This window comes from Thamnophis sirtalis, unplaced genomic scaffold, assembly GCF_051295495.1.
Source record: "Thamnophis sirtalis isolate CommonGarterSnake01/CBP01778 unplaced genomic scaffold, rThaSir2_p1.2 scaffold_6, whole genome shotgun sequence".
Taxonomy (NCBI): Eukaryota; Metazoa; Chordata; class Lepidosauria; order Squamata; family Natricidae; genus Thamnophis; species Thamnophis sirtalis.
This window is the reverse complement of record NW_028261386.1, coordinates 32,353,463-32,376,535: the sequence shown is the minus strand read 5'-3', so window position 1 is coordinate 32,376,535 and position 23,073 is coordinate 32,353,463. Positions and strand designations below refer to the sequence as shown.

Below are 23,073 nucleotides of genomic sequence, written 5' to 3'. Positions count from 1 at the left end.
ATAATCTTTATTAGGGTTATGCAAAACATTTCATATTATAACCATACAAGCTTAAAAAACAGTTGTGATCAAAATGGAGTGTTCTGATGTTCCAGGAGATGTTCTAGTCAGATTGAAACAACCCTGTTTTAAATTCAAAACAGATTTTTCAAACTCAGGGAAGTAGTGTTTGGAGTTTGAAACACTTCTGGAATGCTACAAAAATTTTCTTAACTTCAAATATTTGAAATGTTTTGTCCACAAGCAATTGCTAGTAAAATGTGCCCTAATATTTTGATTGAATAGAGCCACTTAAGTAAAACTATTATTCTTTACATCTCAGGAGTTTTATAGGGGCCATTTTCAAGGGGTTTTTTTTGCCTCAGGGCTTCATATTGTATGTATAGCTAATATGTTAAGAATATACTGTTGAATCGTGATTATTTTCTTTACAAGTAAAAGAGTTTCCAATGCGGCTTCCTTGTGCTCTAATGAAGATTAGAGGGGTATGGGTGGGGCAAATAGAAAGATTTTTCAAAAATTACTTAGGGAGGGAACCTCCTTAAAAATGACTTGACTCTTCTCTCATTTGACTTTTTTGGTGGGTTGGTTCTTTTGACATGAACATCTGCCTCAATTCCAGGGATGCTAAATTTAATTGCCAAAAGATAAGTTGAAAACAAATCTGAGCCTACCATGGCAACCTGTTCCCTGTTATTTTCCCTCTTATGTAGGGAAGTCTCATAACCTCAGCAGTGCTGATAAAGAAATAGCTTACTGATATATGCCAGTTCAAAAAACAGCCCATCATTTTTACTTGCCTTGGCACTAATAATGGGAATTGTTTATTTATTTGATGTGAACTTACTTAATTGCTCTCTTTGTGACCTGTATTCTCAAGGGGAGCAGGTTCCAAATGTTTTTCTCACTTTTAAGTAGGGATTTCTACACTATGATCTTATGTTATGGAAAGGTGAGCTACTTTGTAATGTGAGAAAACCTTTGTGTGCGTGTGTGTGCGTGCGTGCACATCTTGGTGATCTGTGGGACCTAATTCCCCAAAACCATGTATTAATGACAATGTGCCATATTTTCTCTGTGAACCTTAGAGGACACCAATGCAGTGCTGCTTTGTCTTAGATTAGTGACCTGTCAGGTTGGCAAAATAATTGGACAATTGTCTGTCTTCTAGCACAGATTATTTTTTGACAAGCGATTAGATGGCCTGAAGCTGTTTTTCTCTCCTGTACTAGTTGCAAATGCCTGTTTTAGGCCATTTTAACAAGTGTCATAAATGTGTTTAGCCTCTTTTTCAGCACTTGTGAATATTGCACCTTGTTAAACATAGTATGTTTTCACTTGATAGGAAAATACATTAGTCATTGGAATAAATAGTTATTTCAATAAAAAATATTATCTCTGAGCTTGATTGCTTGTAGATGTTTCATAATCTACCTAGATAACATCATCAGCACTGATGATGTTACCTAGTCAAGTAATGAAACATGCAAACAACTTAGCCCAGAGAACACCAATAACTCCAAATAAATAATTGTAAAATTATAGGCAGAAATGTATATTGTGTAATTATTCCTAAAACAGACATTTAGGACATAATTGCACAAATCTGTGAAGTTTTCTATATTAATTACATCAATTATCCAATTCATTCTAGTGCTTCTCGTCCATAGCCAATTGTACATTCTATTGGTGCTTATTTAAGAGCCTGAATTTTGTATATAAATGGCTTCCATGTGTAGTGGAAGTACTAGTGTTGGGAAAAAACTGAAAACAAGGAAGATCACTACCAGATTAGCCAATAAATAGAAATATAAGAAAACTGATGGCAGAAAAAGACCAAGCCTGCCCTTTGAGTTTTTGTTTTTTTATTTTCTTTTTAATTTATGTATTTTTTATTTTTGTCAGATGATGGACATATGTTTATCCCAAGCATGTTTAAACTCAGTTATTGGTGATTGATCCATTTCTTTTGTAAATTAGGTTTTATGGCTTAGTGTATTGTGTGAATGGTTATGATTTATTCAATAATTGTAATTGGAGGATGAACATGATACAATAAGTACTTTTATATATGGTAGGTTTCTTTACTGTTCTTATTTTTTTGCAGTTCATCTTTAAAATAGTAATTAATGTTTCATTTGCCCAGCTTAATCCATAGTCATGAAGTTTGTAGTTGTAGTTTGTAGTTTATTAACATTTATAGGCCGCCCTTTTCCCTGAGGGGACTCAGGGCGGCTTACATAAAATCAGGAGAGGGGAATACAAACAATGACGTAGACACACATAGAGTAAAAATAATGAGCAGCATGAAATTACTGTTGGTCTCCTACCCAACTCTGAAACTGTCTAGCTTTTTTTTTTCCATGGGCAAGATGCTGCATTCAGAAGCTAAAGTCAAAAACTTTGAAAGGCATTTATTGCATGCTTTGAAAGATATACTTGAGTCTTGAGACCATGATGACTGGAATGTTGGGGTGGGTAGGTCTACACACAGACATGCACAAGGACTCACAATAAGAAATTAGAGTGTCTTGAAACTGAATATGCATTCTTGGAATTGCAGAAGATGAATCATCCTACTTTCACCCACCATCCTTTGGTTTTAGAAACCCACTCCCTGGATTTATCAAAGATGTTTCTCCCACACTTTTCCTGTTCCTTCAGCTGTTCTTGTGTAACTACAGGCAACTTTTGTCTGGATGTTGCCATAGAGGTTCCTAATATTTCTTGGCCAACCTATGAGGCAAGTCGCTTGAAGGTACGTTACCTTGTTAGACCAAATATAAATGAAAGGGAATTGCACTTCCATCAACACATATAAGTAAATGCAGATAGAGTAATCTCAGTTTCCTTGCTTGTCACCTAGTGGGCAATTTGGAGGAGGAACCTTGTTTATCTTTTCTTCGATGTTATTCAGGTTTTCAAGGCCATACAACTGTTACACATTTAAAACTTTCAGAAGAGAGAGAAAGTCAGTCCAGGGTCAGAGAAGGAATTTGGGGGAGAAAGTAATTTTACACAAATATACTAAGGAATGCCTTTTTTTCAACATTATAAAAATGTTTGGGAGCTTTGGAATTTTAATTTGAATAACTGAATTACATAATTACTTAATTTAATTAAAACATAGAAAACAAAACTGCAGGTATTATTTCCATTACATAGTGATGACAAGGTGCTAAAATGTACTGTTTTACCTTTGCTACAAGCCCATTAGATCTTAAAACTTGCATAATTAATAGTATTAAGAAGCTGTCATTAGGGATTTTATTAATTTCAATTAAAAAGATCAGATTCAGCACTGACTGTAGATAGCATACAATTAAAAATGACACTTATTTTAATAGTAAAAAAGTTAGAAATATTTTAAATAATTTTCTTCTCTAATGGTTTAAATTAACCATGAAATTATTATTTAAGATTATAATTTAAACTACAATAAAGTAATGCTTACCATGAAAAGAGTAAAAAATGTGCTGTTAACAAGTATGGGGAAATGCATACATAATATATTATTAGTAGCATCTTGCAAATTCTTTAAAAATAATAAATTACATTGACAAAGTTTACTGAGAACTACAGAATATAATAAAAATGAGAATTTGTTATGAAGTTAGTAATAAGTATTTAGCTATATTGACCAAAAAACCAAAAAACAGAGTTCACAGACTGAGTTTGATCATAATAGTGCCAATCTTTAAGAAGGTCCACTTGAACTTTTTGAACAGTTTATTCAGTGTTATGCACAAACTGTACGTGAAACATTTATACTGTAAAGTGCATTGGATTGAATGGAGATTAAAAATATTCTTGTTCTTGTAAGTGGAACTGGTGTTGGGTCACCCTCTTGAAAAATACATAGCAACACCCAAGATAGCAATAGCAGATAGCAATAGCATTTAGAATTATATAGTGCTTCACAGTGCTTTATAGTCCTCTCTAAGCGGTTTACAGAGTCAGCATATTGCCCTAACAGTTTGGGTCCTCATTTTACTGACCTTGGAAGGATGGTAGGCTGAGTCAAACTTGAACCGTTGACAGTTGGCTGGATTAGCCTGCAATACTGCATTCTAGCCACTGCCACACTACCCTACATGTCACATCTATTAATTTCAAACAGGCCTTCAGTAATTCCAGAAATAAACTATGGGACGAATTTAGAGGTACATTAGTTGACTAATAGTTGCTTATCCTGATCTATAAAATGCATAAAAATATCAAGCTGAAAAGTTTCTGAGTATATCCCCACCAGGAAAGAGGTCAAATAAGCTTGCCTCCTTTTTCACTTTTATATTAATTTCACCACCATTTTCTGACACTTCCATGGGACATCTTAGGTAGACAGGAAGCAGCCGTACTCTGTGGATGACTCTGGATTTTATCATGTCCCCAAGAACTAAAAGGAGGCCTTTTTATTCTCTGCCCCACTCTGTTTGTATCATTAGGTAGCACTGAACTATAACTAAACAGACTATAATGTTCTGAAAAAGCATAAAGTAGACTATAATTGGACAATAATTTGATAAGATGGCCTATTTTAACTTTCTTGAGATGACTTGTTTTTCAATTAAAAGGAAGAGACCTTACAGAATAACAGCACTGGAAAGAACCTTGGAAGTCTTCTAGCCCAAGCAGAAAACCCTATAACATTTCAGACCAATGGTTGTCCAATATTTTCTTTAAAACCTCCAGTGTTGGAGCACCCACAATTTCTGGATGCAAGTCATTCTACTGATTAATCCATAGGTGGGTTGCTGCCAGTTCGACCTGGTTCAGCCAAACTGGTAGTGGAATTCAGGCCTGGGTCGCAAGAACCGGCAGTGACCCAAGCCTGACACACACATCCCGAACTGGTTTGCTCGACGCAATTGGTGTCGCTGACATGTTGGATTTTAGTGACTGCGCATGTGCAGTTTACTGTAAATTGTTCTGCATATGCACGCAGAACAATTTCCATTGAACAGCATGGGTTTGGGAACCGGTAGTAAAACCGACAGCAACCCACCCCTGAATTAATTGTTCCCTCTCCTTATTTCTAGGTTGGTACTATCGTTGATTAGTTCCCATCTGTTTCTTTTTCTTCTTCTGCTTCAGGTGCTTTGGAAAATAGGTTGACTTCCTCTTCTTTCTGGTCGTTACTTAGATATTGGAACTCTTCCTTCTTATATAAGGGCCTTCTAAAAGGCTCAAACAGTGCAGTAATTGTTTCATTTTTCTCTAAAAAGAGCACAATACTTTCTTGCTGCCATTAAGCATTTTATGGCCAAATCCCTAATCCATCTCTTTATGGAGTGGAATTAGGACTAGAAAGACAGACATCCCTGTTTGAGTATAAGTCTTCAACATGACAAAACCAATGCATTCCTTTGAGATAGGGCTACCTACAGTTGCTACCAGATCTTGAGTAAGGATAGGTAATGATAGTTAAGGTTGAAATTTCTGCCAGAAGGCTAGTCCCTGCTGATGTTGACAGACTTTTACCATGTGCCCTTGCATGTTAGGGTAGAGCAGAAAATGGCATGATATGGGTTCTTGGGAATTGGCTGTGACCACATCAATATATTCTGAAATGGAGAATAATTGAAATGGGGAGATAGAAAGATCAAAGCAGAATTTCTGCAAAGGTAGTTGCTAGCAACTTAGTGCTCATCTGCAAACCACACATTGCTTTAAACCACTTGTTCTCCCAAAATATTGGAGACATTTGGTTGCCCACTTTGCTATCTTCCCATCAGCAATTGCTGCCTGCAGGTAGAAGGGAAAATACTTTTCACTTGCTAGGATGGAGAATGAGAAAATGCTTGCCCATGTTCTTCTGGATGTCACCTGTACACAGATGCTTGCAACACTTGCTAGCCCACTTGATCAGTGGTGGGATTCAAATTGTTTTACTACCGGTTCTGTGGGCGTGGCATGGCATGGTGGGCATGGCAGGGGAAGGATACTGTAAAATCTCCATTCCCTCCCCACTCCAGTGGAAGGATATTATAAAATCCTCATTCCCTCCCAATCAGCTGGACTCAGGTGCCAGAGGATAGATGGGGCGGGGCCAGCCAGAGGTGGTATTTACCAATTCTCTGAACTACTCAAAATTTCCGCTATCGGTTCTCCAGAAATGGTCAGAACCTGCTGAATACCACCTCTGCCATTGATGCAAAACATTCTGAATGTTCCGCATGGTATGTATGTAAATATCCAAAATTTACATGACAAGGAACAAGATTCTGCCAAACACTGAGATCCCACAGGATCATCCAACTTAGATAAAGATATTTTAGGATTTTTATTATATTAGTGAATTTATGGAAGTTGCTTAATAGTGTTAATTTATAATTATAATGAAGAATATGATAAAACCAATAGGTATTAACCTTAAACATTTAAGTGGGGTAAATGCTAAAATTTCTATAGTAGATTAAAAGAATAGTATAATAAAATAGTATTTTTGTGCTTTGTTCCAGTATTAATCTAGGAATCTTATAGTGTGAGTTATTCTGTGAGTCTATATAATATGATCTGGATTCTACTATGGCCTTGCTAATCAGCTCCCAAATATTACTACATTGATCTTTCTTTGTTTTACTAGCTTGTAAAAAATAAGCAGCCTGCTATTCCCATACTTACTGCAGGGCGTAATCAGAATAGTCATCAATCAAAAATGCTAAAGTAGTGGATGATCTCCAAGGAATTATTCAATCCTGATGCTGAATGATTCTAGTGTAATATGAAAATTAAAAATAATTTCCTTTGGTATATAATTGATTTTTGGTGACTTTATCAATATGTCCATGCATTTTTCTTGGCAACAGTATTGCTGTATGTGTGTGTTTGTGTTTGTGTGTGTGTGCGTGTGATTACCCCTTCTATATAAGATATTAATCCCTAAGAGCAGGGGCGTCACTCGTGTTGTCACGGTGGCGTCACGTGACACATCAGGACTTTCCCCTCTTTGTTAAACCGGGCAGGGTGGGGCTAGCATATGATGCATCTGGCCTACGGGCCGCGAGTTTGACACCCCTGCCTAAGAGTATTGTTTTACAGAAGGCATGCATTCTCTAATTTTTAAATGATTGTCCTCTCTTGTTTATATTCTGCTTGTATTCTTCAAGTGATTCTTTTAGTAGGTTTTGGACACCCAGTTAAAAATAAGCTAGGTTGAGCCCATAAAAGTAAATTCCAATCACTTTTGTCTTGGAATATTATATTTCTATACCATTAGGGCATTTTAATGATCACGTTGTTCCAATGTCCTTTGTTATTAGCCACTTTGATTTATATAATGATATAGGATAAATGAATCGGATTTTAAGACTTTTTTAGACAGAAGTAGAAGAAATTGCAATGTAACATATGCTTCCTGTTTTGATAGGAAATATTACATACTATATTCCAGTACGGACACCACATTGACTGCTTCCTACTTGGATGATGTCATGCTGCACAAGCAGAAACAAAGCCCCTGTGGTATGGTACAAATACACACAAAAAGGATGCTTGAAAGGTCTCATTAAATCTATAGGTCCAGACACAGCTTGTTTTATATCAATAACAATGTGTTATTGTAACTATTTCACTTCAATTGGAATGGATAACTGTTTGAGATTAAAAAATGAAGAGTGAATGGAATTTAAAAGCTTGGAAGTTTCCTAATAAATATACTACTACTGGACTTTTGGACTTTTACAAATATATAAAAAATAGAATAGAATAGAATAGAATAGAATAGAATAGAATAGAATAACAGAGTTGGAAGGGACTTGGAAGTTTTCTAGTCCAATTCCCTGCTTAGGCAGGAAACCCTATACTACTTCAGATAAATGGTTATCAATATCTTCTTTAAAACTTCCAGTGTTTGAGCATTCACAACTTCTGGAGGCAAGGTGTTCCACTGATTAATTGTGGAATTAATTGAAATTTCTCCTTAGTTCTCAGTTGCTTCTCTCTCTTGATTAGTTTCCATCAGTTGCTTGTTGTCTTACCCTCAAGTGCTTTGGAGAATAGCTTGACCCCTTTTCTTTGTGGCAACCCCTGAGATATTGGAACATTGCTATCATGTCTCCCCCTCCTTCTTTTCATTAAAGTAGACATGCCCAGTTCAGGGGTGGGTTCTGACAGTCACTACTGCAGGTTTGCTTGTAGGCGCACTGTGCGCGCACGCTTGATATGCAGAGCAATAAAATTGCTCTGCGCAGAGGCAAAAAAAAAAGATGGTGGTGCATATGGCACCACTGGGAAAACCAGTTCGGGGGTGTGACAGGCCTGGGTCACTGCCAGTTCCAGCGACCTAGGATGCCAAACTACTACCGCTTCAGCCAAACTGGTAGGAACCCACTACTGATTCAGTTCCTTCAACCAGTCTTCATATGTTTTAATCTCCAGTCCCCTAATCATCTTTGTTGCTCTTCTCTGCACTCTTTCTGCAGTCTCCACATCTTTTTAAATTGCTATTGTTGATTTTCATTTTTTCTTAAATTTACTAGAAGCTAATATTGAATTTGTTATTACAGCTGAACTTTATAAGAGCAAGCATTTCTTACAGACTGCTTATGTCAAATATTTAATAGAATAATATTTCTTATGAGGATTTTCACACTTCTCTTCAGGGGTGAGTTGATATCTTTGTTCATCAACACTTAGATTCTCAAACCTATTCATTCTGAAATGTGTACCAGCTAAAAAATGTGAGATATTTGAGAGTCAAGTTATGAGTGGTGACAGCAGTCAGTTTTTTTATCCATGCTTCCCCCAGTTCCTGTGGATAATGAATAAGGTGCAGGCTACTTTTTCCATCCAAAGAAGGGAAATGAAGAGATATGAAGAGACACTTCTCACTTATTTTTCCACTCCATTTTATGTCTTTTCTGCTGACTTTAATATTTGAGCAAGGAGGGAAAAGGATAGTGTGGGAAAAAAGGATTTTAGAGAAAGGGCTTGAAAAAGCTACCTGATTGCACCAAAACTAGCCATTTTATCTTACTAAAGGAAAATGGACAGTCTCTGTCCTTGTTTCTCATCTTTGGATTTGATTGAGTAAGCCTGCAGAAAAGTGTCAAGCCAATGAAATGAGAGGTTTTAGTAAAAAAAATAAAAGCATACATGTTGCTCACTTGGTTTTGGTTCATGAGCTCTGACCTTCCCTGGAGCCCCAGTTTCCCACAGATTTCACAATAAGACGTCTTAAAAAGAAATTATTTTGCAATATAAATAAAATTGGCAAATGAGTCTACTCTAATTAACTTGGTTTGTAAGGAAGAGAAAAGGTGTAACTTAGTAAATATAACATAATGACTTCTTTTTTGGTTTTTTGCTTTGAACAACTTAATGCCTCTCCCTTTAGGCAGTTTAAATATCATCCAAGACTTACTTGGAGATAAATCCCTAAAAATTATTTGTGGGACGGCCTGTGCCTGATTACATCTGCCTGTCCCATCAGATCTGGCAGAAGAGGCATGCTATAGGTCCCATCTGTTAGGGAACTAGGTGGACCCCAGGAGTCTGAACTTCTCTGTTGTGGCCTATGGAACATTCTATCCCCCCTCCCTTCCCAAAAGTGAGATAATCTTTATTCTACTTATTTTCTGGAAGTCCCTCAAGAACTGTCTGTATCTTCTGGCTTGGGAGTCTCAGGGAACTATTGAAATCTTGAAGTGACTCCCTTGCTGATCCAACTTCTTGTGTGTTTTGTGCTTTTTAATTTTTTTTATTTGACTGCCTTTGACGTACGTGTGTGTGTGTGCATGCTGCCCAGAGTCACTTTTTGTAAGATGTACAACTTTATACATTTGATGTATAAATGAACAAAATAAAGTAGAAAAGGACAAGTCACATTGTCTCCAGTAGTTTTACAAGCTTAGTTCCCATTATCTAACCTATTGAACATAATAGACAATTGCAGTGTTGCTTGGCAGTTCTTTGTAAAGGAATTATTATGCATATTTATGTGACTAAGTAATTTCCTACAAGTTTTGGATTTCCTTCCATAATCCCCACCCTGATCCAGTGAGGTTAGCCAGCCTGTAGTTGAAGTGTTTTCTTCTACGATGATGTTGTATGATAATATGTAGCACACACTTGCCTCTCTGTATGCTATTATGCCATGTAGGACTTACAGTTCTTGACTGGAGATGGTGGAGGTTGTAGGCCAACACACACATAAGAAATAAGATTGAAAAGGGCCAGCATAATCTGTTGGAGAAATCCTGTTGAAGCATACTGGGCAAATTGATGCTACCTGTGTAATTTAATTGGAGTCTCCCCATTCTTAAAAAGGACTTTTAGAATTGGGCTGTTCACATCTTAAAAGGATGAGAGGACTGATCTTAAATCTTTCCCCCTCACCAATATTTTTTTCTCTGAAACTCAACTTACTGCTTTGGATTTAGGTTTACCTCCCTTGCCTAGTTTAAGATTTGAAGAGGGAAAACTGTCTGGAGGGGAAAGGGTGAAATAGGCATTTTTTCTCTCTCCCTTCCCCTCTGCATTTTGCACTGCAGATGGTCCTTTCCTGAGGTCATTTTGCAAAGGGGAAGAATCCAGATAGAGTTTATTGTTCACAGTTGTGGTATTTCCTGGTAGGTTGCCTGACTGATCAACAGGTTCATTTTCAGTAAAGCCCTGACTTAGACTAAAATAAACCTGACCAGTGGGATGGGAATAGGAGTGTATATTCAGATTCATTCCCATTATTTTAGGACTAGATCTCACCTAGCAACCTGTTGTTCTTTTGCAATCATCTTTCCACTTTTTAGGCCGGTCTATTTAATGCGACACAATGAATTGGTTACAATAAATGTCATGCTGCAACAGTGCACTGTCTTACTTCAGACTGCAGGTGGCCTGCAAGAAGAAAAGTAGCCCATGAAAGAGTTTGTGTACCATGCTTCTGGATTACTGCATTTTTTTTAAGCATGGAAAAACACTGTATAATGGATGCCCCTTCCTATCCCTGAAAAATGCCTCAGTTGTACTATAGTACAGAGATGTTGGCAGGACTATATTTCCAAAAGAGGGCCATTTGTGCAAAGCAGTGTTTTTCTGATGTACAACAGAGATTTGATTTTCACAACTCTCTTTATTACTCCAATCCAAGGCTTTTCTGATGCAGAACAGAATTTCGTTTTCAAAATATTATTGTGGCACGGTGCCCAGACAGAAATCCAAGCAAAACAGAGTGGAACTACATTCAACTCCTTGTAATCTGGAGAGTGCACAGAATTTATAAAGATATCTGGAAAAGGAAACATGTATGTCTTTTGCAGTTTCTCTATAACGCCTGTATGTACTTAGCACGCATGGTTTTGTCTTTGAGACAAGCATTTGCTTCTGTCAGAGTTAGCCAAATATTTTCGGAAAGTCTGTAAGCCTTTCACATTTGAGTTTTGACCACTACATTAAAAAAAATTATTGCTTATGAAATGTAACAAAAGCTAAAGAGGGAGGAAAAAGAAAACATGTTCACACACACAAAAGCACATAGACATATATAAATTCAATTTTAAAGCAGCAGATTAAACCTTGACCACATGCATGACACTTGATTGCAAAGAATTGTGTTTTTTGCTACCATATGGAGGTCACCTGGATTTTTGCTGCTATGATCTCTTAATCTATTTGATTTATTCTGTTTTATTTGTGTGTGTTCTAGAAGAGAAGCCATTTTTCTCCAGATAAAATTAAAACTTGGTGACAGTACTTTCAAATGGAGTAGGAACCAACTATTTAGCCAGATTGTAATTCATTTGAGTGGAGTCGAAGATCAAGCTGGTCTGTTTACCCATCTAACATTAATAAAGACTATTATTCTCCATTACTGAGCAACAAGCTGCCAAATTAAACCATCTGGCTATGCTCAGTTTTTCTTTTCAGAATACCAATTAACTGCAACATAAGTATTATTTCTACTGCTGTCTTGTTTTAATTGTAATTTCATCCATTCTTCTTTTACTATAGCATTACTTACTAACATAACATTTTTGCTCAAATTAAATCAATAACATATTTGACATTTAACAGGTTACTCATATTTTGGGTTGTTTATCATCACTGATGATAACAATGGTTAACCATGGATCAGCACTGCATGAACAATTTATTCCCAAGAAGAGCCTAGGAATTATATTGCATGATCTGAAGAAAAAGGTCCTAGAAAAGAATGAGAAAAAAAATCCCTCACTAGTACATTTGTTTGTTTCTTAGAAAAGTAAAGCAAAAGATAGATTTGGAAACATTTTTAAAAGATACACAGAATTGTAAAAATATATAAGAAATTTATTTATATCAAGAAATTCACATATCGAAAATTATATGTGAAAGGGCTGATCAACGATCAGTTTTCACAAGTTCATAAAGATGAACATATTTAAAAAGAATCAGAAGAAATGGAAATGGTTGATACAAAGAAGCCCCCCAAAAGTAGGAAAAATGAAGATAAACATCAGTGCTTAAACCTCAGCAGCTTCAAGTTCATTTGCAATAACATCAACAAAAGTAATGTAGTTTAATTATTATCTCAGTAAATTACATGAAATATGTAATTTGATATAACCAACATTATTTTAGGAGTAAAACAAGTTATATGTAATATACATTATGAAATAACAAATTGACCTGATGTCAACAAAGGATGCTAAGAAAAAGTATGCTCCCCACTCTTAAGATATATTTTTCTAGGAAACAAAGGACAAATGCTTTTCCCCATTTACTTCAAGAGATTTGGGAATATTACATCTGTAACATGATCCTTAAGGGGGATGCTCCCATTTGTTTAGCAATGGGTTCAGTGGATGGGTTCAGGCATGGTGATAAATCATTTGATTGTTTTTAGTTTAGCATGAAATTTGTCCTAGCAACTGTGGCATGATGTTATATGCAAAGTAGATTCCATGGCTTATTCAACCAAGGTTTAAATCCTAGCTTAATATGACATACGTCAGCACTCACTGCTAGAGGACTCAGTTCTTTCTCTCCAGATGGTCTGGTGCCAACACTTGACCTAGACTTGTACTTCTTCCAACTGGCCAGCATTTTTTTTCAGCATTGCTTCATGCAGCTGCTTCTACTTTAAGTCTTAAATAAAACATGGTTTACGAATGGAGGGGCCTGTGGCATTCGTTGTGAGGACTTCAGCAGTTTTATTTGCAAATCCTGGCCTTATACTTTACATTCTACTGTATATGAAATATGTTATATTTGAAATATTCAAAGGTTTTTTTTGAAAGACAGTAATGAGTTACTGCTCTGCTAAAAAGCTGAAATATTTGGGCTTTCAAGCCATGAAATCCAGTGCAGTTATACAAATATTTTGGGACAAATATTTTCAGAAAATGACTATAAGGGAGAGAAAATCCAGACTATTTAGCGTAGCCTCCCAAATTTAATGCTTTCCAGACATGTGACACTAATTCCATAATTGGAAAAGAGCCAGCTGCTGTGACAACCATAGGTTTCTCCCAAGTAACCACTGGATGTGGTTTTCATTTAGAAACAATATCTGATCTGAAGTTAATATCTCATGTCCTGACCAGACCAGTGTCTGACTGCATTGAAACTCACATCCATCACTAAACATTGGTATCCATGTGTTGGTATCTACTAGCTAGTGATGTCTATCTGTTGGACAAATTGATCAGGTATGCCCTTTCTGGAGTGCTATTTTGTAGAAGTTACCAATGGATTTCTGTGCCCAGTTCAAGGTCCTATTACTAATATAACCCTTTATGTCTTGGTTTGTTGTTACCTATGGGACCATCTGCTTTGAGTAGAATCTGTCGACCCTACGTGGTTGAGACAAGAAAGAATGCTCCCAGTATCTATCCTGAGAGAGATTAGGTGGTTTCATTAGCTGAAAATCACTCATGATGAGTGTATAGCTATTGTGGTTTTTTTTTAAAGTAGTCACACTTTGTAACTCAAATTGTGCTTTCTCTAGATCATCAGAATATCTTTGAACTCTTACTTTCCAGTTCCTCTCCCCCTTCTTTATCTTTCTTTAATCTAGATTTTGCTTCTATTTCTTTCTATTCTATTTTTTCCTGTGCCTTTCCATCTGATTTATTTTACCTCTTTCTAAGAATGATGATGAGAGAAAGGTGTGTATAAACCTTTTCGTTCTTTTAAGTCAAATGTTTCAGAGGTAGTAGTCAGTAGTGGTTGATTGGAAAAACTGATGCCATCGAATGGAAAAAAAAAAAAAACTGGAGCTCTGTATTCATTCCCCCAGGTTTGTTAATTCTCCATCCTTCTTTTAATAGCTCTCTATGCTTCAAAAAGGTTGGAAAAGATCATATGTTCTTTGGGAATTCAAAGAGTATATAAATAGATATGGCCAATTCTTTCCAACCATCTCTTTCTCCATTAGTCCAATTGTAACCCAGTCACAATTACTACTGTTAAAGTAGTAAATGACAGATCTAAATGTTTGGCATGACCATTAAGGAACTATTTATGTGAGTGCTTGAGACCTATTCAATATTCTATCCCATCAGTTAAAAAATACTGAAGTATCCTTATTCATTGGCAATAGAACTCAACATTACATTCAAACAGAAAAATCTAAAAATGTGTCAATTAAGGTTGTAAAGGCCTTTATTCTTATTGATTGTAATTGGAAATTAGTAATCTTTGCCTTCAAGTCATCTGAAACTGAAGAACATAAATATTGCTCAATGTGGTCAAATATTGCTATTAATCACCCATCTACACTCTATTGTGTCACTTGGTACATAGCATTCTCTCTACTGGCTTATTTATTTTTAAAAAAACAAGGATGAAAAATAGACAAGCAAAGAGAGAGAAAGAAGTCAAGAAGGAAGCTAAATAAAAATAATGACTTTTGGCTTTCTTTGGTACTGATATAGATTTAAAAAATACATCAAACTGTTATTCTAAAATTAACTAACGCTCACATTATTTCTATAATCCCATGTAATTCTTATGAAATCCCAAAAGCATAATTTCATTTATTTTATTTCTCACAAAAAGTCTAAGATGGTTTCCAGGTAGAAATAAAATTGGTCAAAGTCTCTCAGTCCTATCTGTCTGTCTCCCTTTTTCCTCATGCATGTTTTCTTTCTTTTATTGTAACTGCGATCCTCTTCCCAATTAGTTTCTTGTTCTTAAATGAAAAAACATCTCCAATCCATTTAAATTTCCTCTTCACAAATTAGATCACTTCTGTGCAAAACCCTCAGGATTTCTTTGCCCTGAAGCTATTCCAAATTTTCTACTTCACTTTTCATTTCAACTCTCTTACGCAAATGAATGTGGCATGTCATTAACTTTTTTATTATTTTTATATTTAGTATACCTCTGGATGACTTAAAGAAATAATGCTGTGATTCATGGAGTTGATTTGCCTTGTGTCTTCTTACACAAGAACTCCCTGCCAGTGAAACATCTGTGTACAAACTATATTTCATTTCTAGAATATTGTTTATTTCCTACCACTCCATTTTTTTCTTGGCAAGGTTTTTTTGGGTGGATCATGCTGGACGATTTTAAAGGTCTTGATTTCTCTCCCCATTTCCTTGTCAGAAAATTGTCTCACACATACATTTCTTTTGAAGCAAGTACACATCTTTTGAAGTCAAAGTTTTGTTTAACTGAGCTGCTTTCTTATAGTACTTTTGCAACAATAAGCCTAGTCCTGGGTGAAACTGGGCAATGGACAGTGGGGAAAAAATCTTGTCAGCATAATTGAAACAATAGATTGAAAAGAGCTGTAGAAATCCAGATATTTCCGGAAGCTTCTTTTCTGTTGTTCTTTCGTTGGTTGTAAATCCTTATATCTGTGCCTGGGATTTCTATCAATTGTGTAACTCTTTAGAAACCCATATTGAAATAATATGTTATTGTTAGCTCCAAACAGCTTCTTTTAGATGTATGCATGCTTTCCTGGACATTGGAGAAACTTTGCAGGACATTTTTTTTAAAGGCAGACATAACAACTTAGGAAACTCTAAATCTTTCATTTCCAAACTATGGAAACAAACCAATCATCATAGAAATTAACATACAATATTTATGATATAAAATAAAAATAACTATTTATGCATGTAGTCTGCTTAAATAGTAGCCAACTTTAAGTGATAAATTTTCATTTTAATGTAAATAGTCCACAACTTGATGTAACAAGAAAACTGTCTTCCAGTAAAACAACTCCAGTAGAGGGCTCTTGGGAAGGTTTGGGGAAGAGAATTTATTTCATCCCGTCTCAGGATATTTGTTGATAGTGGGGATAATCACCACAAAAGGCAACAGTACACGATGTATTGACTGTAATGGTTTATTGAACAGAAATTTGAATACAGTAGTCCTTTTAATTTCTCAGTTCTAGCACAATTAATGAGAAGTGCAGATCACTGATCAACACAATTTTCCCATTTAATGTAAGCAGAGAAGCTCTCTAAATTATTAATTAGTTAATTAACATAAATTGTTTTGTAGCTAGCAGATTTCAGAAAGATTTCTCAGCATGAAGAAAGCCACAACAAGAAGCAACAAGCAAAAAACAGCATATAAATCAGGAAGTTATTGACTGAAAAAGCGCTCACAAACTATTCGCACACCCTTATGTGTTTCACATGCTTCTCCCACATTACCCTCTAAGATCCTCTTCATTTACTATTTCATAAACTGAAGTTGGTTTTCTTCAGTCATGTCATAGAATATTGTTGCAATCTTAGGTCAATTTGGGAAGAGGCTAGCTGTTCTTGAGAAGTTAATGATCATAGAAGTTCATGTCCTGACTCTTTTATCCATCAGTCATACTTTGATCTTCTCCTGGTTCTTGGCAGTTCATTGTTTTAATTCACTGTAGCATGCTGTTGCATGCACCTGTGTGTTCAGGTGGACTGCATATACTTCTTTAGTCTTGAATATTCATCATATCGTTCATTAAGTTCAGTATCCATAATGATCACTAGAAAAGATCATTTGCTGGCCAAGCCTGCAAAGAGGTTATATTCCATTCAAATACAGATTCTCTTTGGCTCAGCTAGGCCAGGGCTTCCATAGGTCCAAAGTACCCCTCTAACAGGGGCCATCTGCATTTGCTTCTCATGATTGGCTCCTGAAACAGCCAATCATTTTCCTTATGTCCACAGGGGTTTAGGCAATTCTGTGGCTGGGTAGGGGCAAATCTAGACATGTGTAACTTATAGTCTAAAATAAGCACAATCCTATTTTTTTTCCAATAGAATAATCTAATTCTGAACTAGAGTAATGTCGTTAAATTGGATGGGTATGATCAGAGCTGTGACATTTAGTTGATCAGTTAGCTTTATTTTCAAAAATCACAATAGTTTAAAAAGATGCCCCTTATTAAACTAGCCCAACAATTTAATATATCTAAAAGATTCCACCAAGACCTTTGGAGATGAGACAGGCTCTGCTACGTGACAGAGGCTGAGGAACATTTCTTCAGAGATGACAGTTACTAATATTACTGGGAATTAATTAGCATAAGATCCTTCCAGATGAGGCAGTATTATAAAGATTTGTCTTGCTTAGCCACAGTTCCAGAGCTTTAATGGGATGCAGACACCATCCCCTTTTGTTATTCTCTTGTCTTTTCTCACCATGTCTTCCACTTTTTTCTTTTCAGAAAAAATATATTAAGGAAAGAAAAATACAGTTTTCATTGCTAGTGCAGGTGGTTCTCAACTGGAAGCAATCATAGCCTGCAATCTTGTACTTTAGAGTTCACCTTCCTGGGGGTTTGCCAGATGTGTGAATTTCAACTTCCAGAATTCTTCACCCAGCTTGTCCATTGATGAGAATTCTGGAAGTTTGAAGTTCACATGTCTCGAGTCTTTCAAATATTTTTCAAACATGTTTTTTTTATTCAGTGATGGATAATCACATATCCAAATGGAATATCTACCATGTTAGGTAGTGCAGACATAAACCCTTCAGCATTTGTGAAGTTCCAGCCTTATTACTATTTTCTTACTTCTGAAAGACAGGTTTTGCCTTCGTATACATGCCGTGGTTTGTTTTGACAGGCAGGAGGCCTTAATTCTATGAAGTCCCATTTATGTTGTAAAGTAATACAGTTCTGGAGGTCAAAAGGAGTAGCTCATTTTTAAAATAATTTTATTTTTTAAAATTCCCTTGCTGAATTGTTGCCAAAACAACAAACATTAGTTTAGTACAATGAATCAAGAATTGAACTTACATTTGGGAGAGTCATATGCAATTTATTTGTCATTAGGCAAGAGACTGTCTAACAAACTGTGGCAAACTAGCTTTAGTCAGACTGTTCTGTGTTTGTGTGTGATTGAATGCAGATGTTCTGAAAGAAGCAGAGCAAAATAGAAATGGAATTAGCACTATCATGCCAAATGTACATCATAATGTACAATATAAACATGGATATAAAAGTTGGACATTCATCTTAATATCAAGATATGCTGGTCTTGTATATGGCTCTGCAACTTTCAGGTCATTTATGAGGTTATGGATGATAAATCATGATGCTATGTTTTGTTTATTGATTTTAAAGTAGTGCACTTATCTACAGGGTTTGGTAGACAGCCTTTTTATTCCTGATAAATTGCCAAATGGCCTTGGTTCAGTTGTACTGATGCTGTATAGTATTGATTAGCACATATAGAATTGGAGACGGATCCTCTTGAATGCTTGTTCTCTTACCTTAAATGGTCTCTTGGAAGCTGTAGACAGGTTGGCACTTTAATGTTCACATTTATATTTGACAGGTACAAATTGCGTTGAACTTCTACGAATGGATTTGACTTGTGCAGAGTTCTAAAGAACATTATTTTTTGTCCATAGGAATAAATAGAACCTATTTATTTTTTTGGTGGTGGTGGGGAGAAAATATACTTTATGACTACATATAATTAAAGCTGTCCCACCCACAATATATCTCTGGTTATTCAAAGTAAAGTATCAATATGCAGATTATGCTTATCTTGGACCAAGTAGGGAAGGGAATAGAAATCCTGATTCCTTGTAGACTGCCAGGGCCTGGATATGGACAAATAGATACAAATTCTTTTCAACCAGGTCAGAAAGTTGCAGCAGCTCTGAAAAAAAGTGATTTATGACTGTTTTTGACAGTTAGGGCTGTTACAGTCACATGATCAAAATTCAGATGTTTGGCAACCGGTATGCATTTATATGTCCTGGGTCATGTGCTCTCACCTTTTGCGACTTTCTGACAAGCAAATTCAGCGAGGAAGCCAGATTCATTTAACTAACTTAACAACTGTGGTGATTCATTTAACAACTGTGGCAACTGTGTTTGCTCATACAATGGAGCAAAATTCACTTGACCATGAATTGTGAATTCTCATGCTTAGTGGAGAAATTTTGGGCTCAATCGTGGTCATAAGGGCTTCCTGTAGATAGGTCTGTAGAATTTGCAGTGATAAAATGCAGCAAAGAATGTCCACTAGGATGACTTATATGAAAATTAAACAAACATTTGTAAAACATATGCTATTGTGAACTTTAATTAACTGTAACACTGAAATGTAATATGTGTGTATGATATAGAAAGGATTGCAAGCAAAAAGGAATTAAAAGTAAATTAACTAAGGTGAATAAAAATAGTAAGCTAGCTGATATGTATTAATAATGGAAGGTGAATTTTTTTTTTATTAAACATTTATAGGCCGCCCTTTTCCCTGAGGGGACTCAGGGCGGCTTACAATAATAGGGGAGGGGAGTGCAGGACAAAACACAAAAAGAAAATGTGAGTAAAAATAATTAGCGATAAAACACAACATTCACTCAACATTCGGGAGGGGCGAGAGTAAAGTCTTATCCCCAGGCCTGACGGGATAGCCAGATCTTGAGGGCTGTGCGGAAGGCCTGGACGGTGGTGAGGGTGCGGATCTCCACGGTGAGATTGTTCCATAGCGTCGGAGCTGCAACTGAGAAGGCTCTCCTCCGCGTAGTCGCCAGTCGGCACTGACTGGCGGATGGAATTCGGAGGAGGCCTACTCTATGCGATCTGATGGGACGAAGGGAGGTAATTGGCAGAAGGCGGTCTCTCAAATAGCCAGATCCACTACCATGGAGCGCTTTATGAATGGTAAGTAGGACCTTGAAGTGCACCCGGAGATCAACAGGTAGCCAGCGCAGCTCACGGAGGATCGGTGTTATGTGGGCGAACCGTGGTGCGCCCACAATCACTCGCGCGGCTGCATTCTGGACTAGCTGAAGTCTCCGGATGCTCTTCAAGGGCAGCCCCATGTAGAGCACGATTATGATTATGCCGGGTTACAAATAAGAAAAATATTAGTTGGAAAAGTTATCAGAAGAGGGGGAAAATGGAGGGAAAATTTGGAAATACTTCTAATAATATATAGTTAAAATTACAAGATGAGACAAAATATGGGTGCTTAATGATGTTTAAGTATGCAACAGTATTATGAGGATAGCGGGAAATTTGAATCTGTCTTGCACTGCATCCAAAAAAGAGGTTGTTGTGGGGGGGGGGGGAGAAACAAATGGAATTCGTATAAAGGTAAAAGAAAAGGAAAAGAAAAACTAGCAATACGGAAAATATCCTTTTTCTCTTTTTTCTTTGGGAATATAATTATTAATGCTACTGACATTAAATGTGGTTTGCTAAAAGGCAGAAATACACTATATAAAATAGAGAATGGAAGGGAGATAAAGAGAGAGAAAGGAGATAGGAGGGGAGTAGAAGGGAGGGAAAGATGAGAGAGAGAAGGTATGGAAAGAGAGAAGAGGGAAAGAGCAAGGGGAAGTAGAGAAGAGAGAGTGGGCATGGGAAGAAAGAAGGTAGAGAGGAGGAGAGAGGGAGAGGAGGAGAGTTGAAGATGAAATAGACTATAATATGGTGTATGGAAAGCAGAAGAGCAAATAAAAATTGAAGAGGCTTATTGGCAAGAGGAATTGATATATTATTGAATATTCAAAAAATGTTTGTTAAGATGTATTGGTATACTTTGGATTATATTACATATATGTTAAAAATTAAAAACTTTTAGAAAAAAATAAACAAATATATGAATGCCATGATTATTATTAATCATGGTATTCTGGAATCAAGCAACTAAAAGGTGCTTGGATCCTTGAGTAGGAAGCATTTATGCTCATTTCCTGCCTATGGGCTTTTTGAAACATCAAGCTGTCCAGTATAAGAGCAGAGTTTGAAATTAAATATGACTTTGACCTTAATTTAACATTTTGTTTGTTCTTGTTGATGCTCATAGGTCAGTACTTCCATAGGAGGGGAAACCTTTTGTATTGTATCTAAAACGGGAGATAACAGAAGAACACACATCAAACCAAGAAAATAAAAAAGTCAGTTGTATAATAAACATAAATTTTATTACCCAACTTCAATGGTGCCTAATTTCAAGGGGAGGAAAAACTCCTTTTTAATATTATTTTCACTGTTTCCTGAAGGTTTTTTGTTGTTGTTCAAAATGCACTGGGATTGAAATTTGGTAATAAAGTATACAACTTTCTTTTTCCAATATTCTAATCACCATAGTGAGTCTGTCTGGTTCACACAACATATTAAACCATTATATGATTTCTCTGGTTGTGGTTGGTATGCTGTGTGAATAGTGCTGTTGTGGTTTCAAAGCATAGTTTATGGCTGAACCAGGCCATTTCTATTAGTCAAGAAATCATAATTAACACAGTACCATATGGAAGTCCAGCCATACAGTATTGTAATAAAATATTGGCTATTAGCAGTCATTAAATTATTTGCTTCCTAAGTATATGGCACTATATTGTATACATATTTCATGGTTTGTGCAATATGGGCAAGAGTTTGTTGGTTTGCAAGACACTGTCCATTTTAGAGAACCTCGCTTGTATAGATTAATGAGTGTGGTTGGGGTAATATAAAAGGGATGGTTGGTAAAATGTTGAAATGAAAAAGATCTGGGGGAGACAAGCATATTAGAGGTGGAATGTTTTACAAATGATGAAAAATATTGCATAATGTAGAGAAAAAGACAGATACAAGGAATTAAATTGTTAAGAAAGGCAACCATTAAAGTTAAAAGAGGCAGCATTTTTGATAAACATAAAATATTTTGCAAGTGGGTGAAAAGGATTAAAAAGGATCATTTTGACTGAGGAAATAATTTGGGATGAAACTAAAATGTTTGAAGGAATATTTTGGAAATTTGGGTGGGAAGTATAGTAATGTTTTAAGAAATTAAATTGGAATTAACGCTTTAAATGTTAATTTCCAAGAACAAATTGATGCAAAAGAAATAATAAATTCTGTGACACACCTCAACTAGATCAATTTGGTAGAATATTTACTACAGATCGGGAAATGGATAGAGTAATTTTAAGATATGTAAATATTGTAGGAAGGTGGCTAGCATGTGGCCTATTTTATTGTAAGATTTGAATGAGTTTTGAAAGAAATAAAGATGACTGCATAAGAATATACTTATGGCTATTTTGTTAACTAGAAATAAGAGTGGGATATGTCAAGAAAACCCAAAATCAATCAAATACACCAGAAATGGTTACTTAATGTGCATTAAAGTATGAGCATTAAAACAAAGAGAAAAAGAGTGAAGAGTGCCTAGATGCTAAATGAATGGGGAGTGACTCAGCACTCAGCAGCAGTATGGAAACAGTATGCAGTGACTTGGTCATATAGCGAGAATGAATGAGGATTGAATTGCAGAACAAATATACAAATGAAAAGTGATTTTGATTTTGTATTGTGTGGATGTTTTCATTACAGTAGTATCATTTAACACTATCATATTATTACATTGTTAAGAAGAAGATTGAGAAAGTTTGGGTAGGGTAGAGTTGATTAGATTCTGAAAAAAGAGAGGAGTGAGAATTTTAAAGAACAAAAGGAAAATTATGAAATGGCAATTGAAAGTGATGGAGGTAATGATAGTTTGCATAATAAGGAAGGTATGGAGAAATGCACAAATTGCTTGTCCTTTTCTTTTTCTTATCTCTTAATATTAATATTTAATTTCTTACAATTTCATGCAGCTTTTTAGTGTTTTGCATAACAAATGAGTATATCATGATGGGTAAGTATGCATGTTCAAGTGTACAGTGTGATTTGCAGGTAAATAA

At 35.9% G+C, this 23,073-nt stretch overlaps 1 protein-coding gene across 3 annotated transcripts in view; it reads left to right on the top strand.

Annotated features, from left to right (window-relative positions):
- The window catches only part of SPTBN1 (spectrin beta, non-erythrocytic 1), a 179,381-nt gene that overhangs the window by 13,857 nt on the left and 142,451 nt on the right, over nucleotides 1-23,073 (top strand). The window contains exon 2 of one of the 3 annotated variants that reach the window (XM_087717524.1): nucleotides 7,370-7,464. The exons of the other annotated variants lie outside the window; for them this stretch is intronic. The gene's annotated coding sequence lies outside the window, so the exon portion shown is untranslated. The remainder of the gene's footprint in view (nucleotides 1-7,369; nucleotides 7,465-23,073) is intronic. 3 annotated transcript variants of the gene reach the window in all.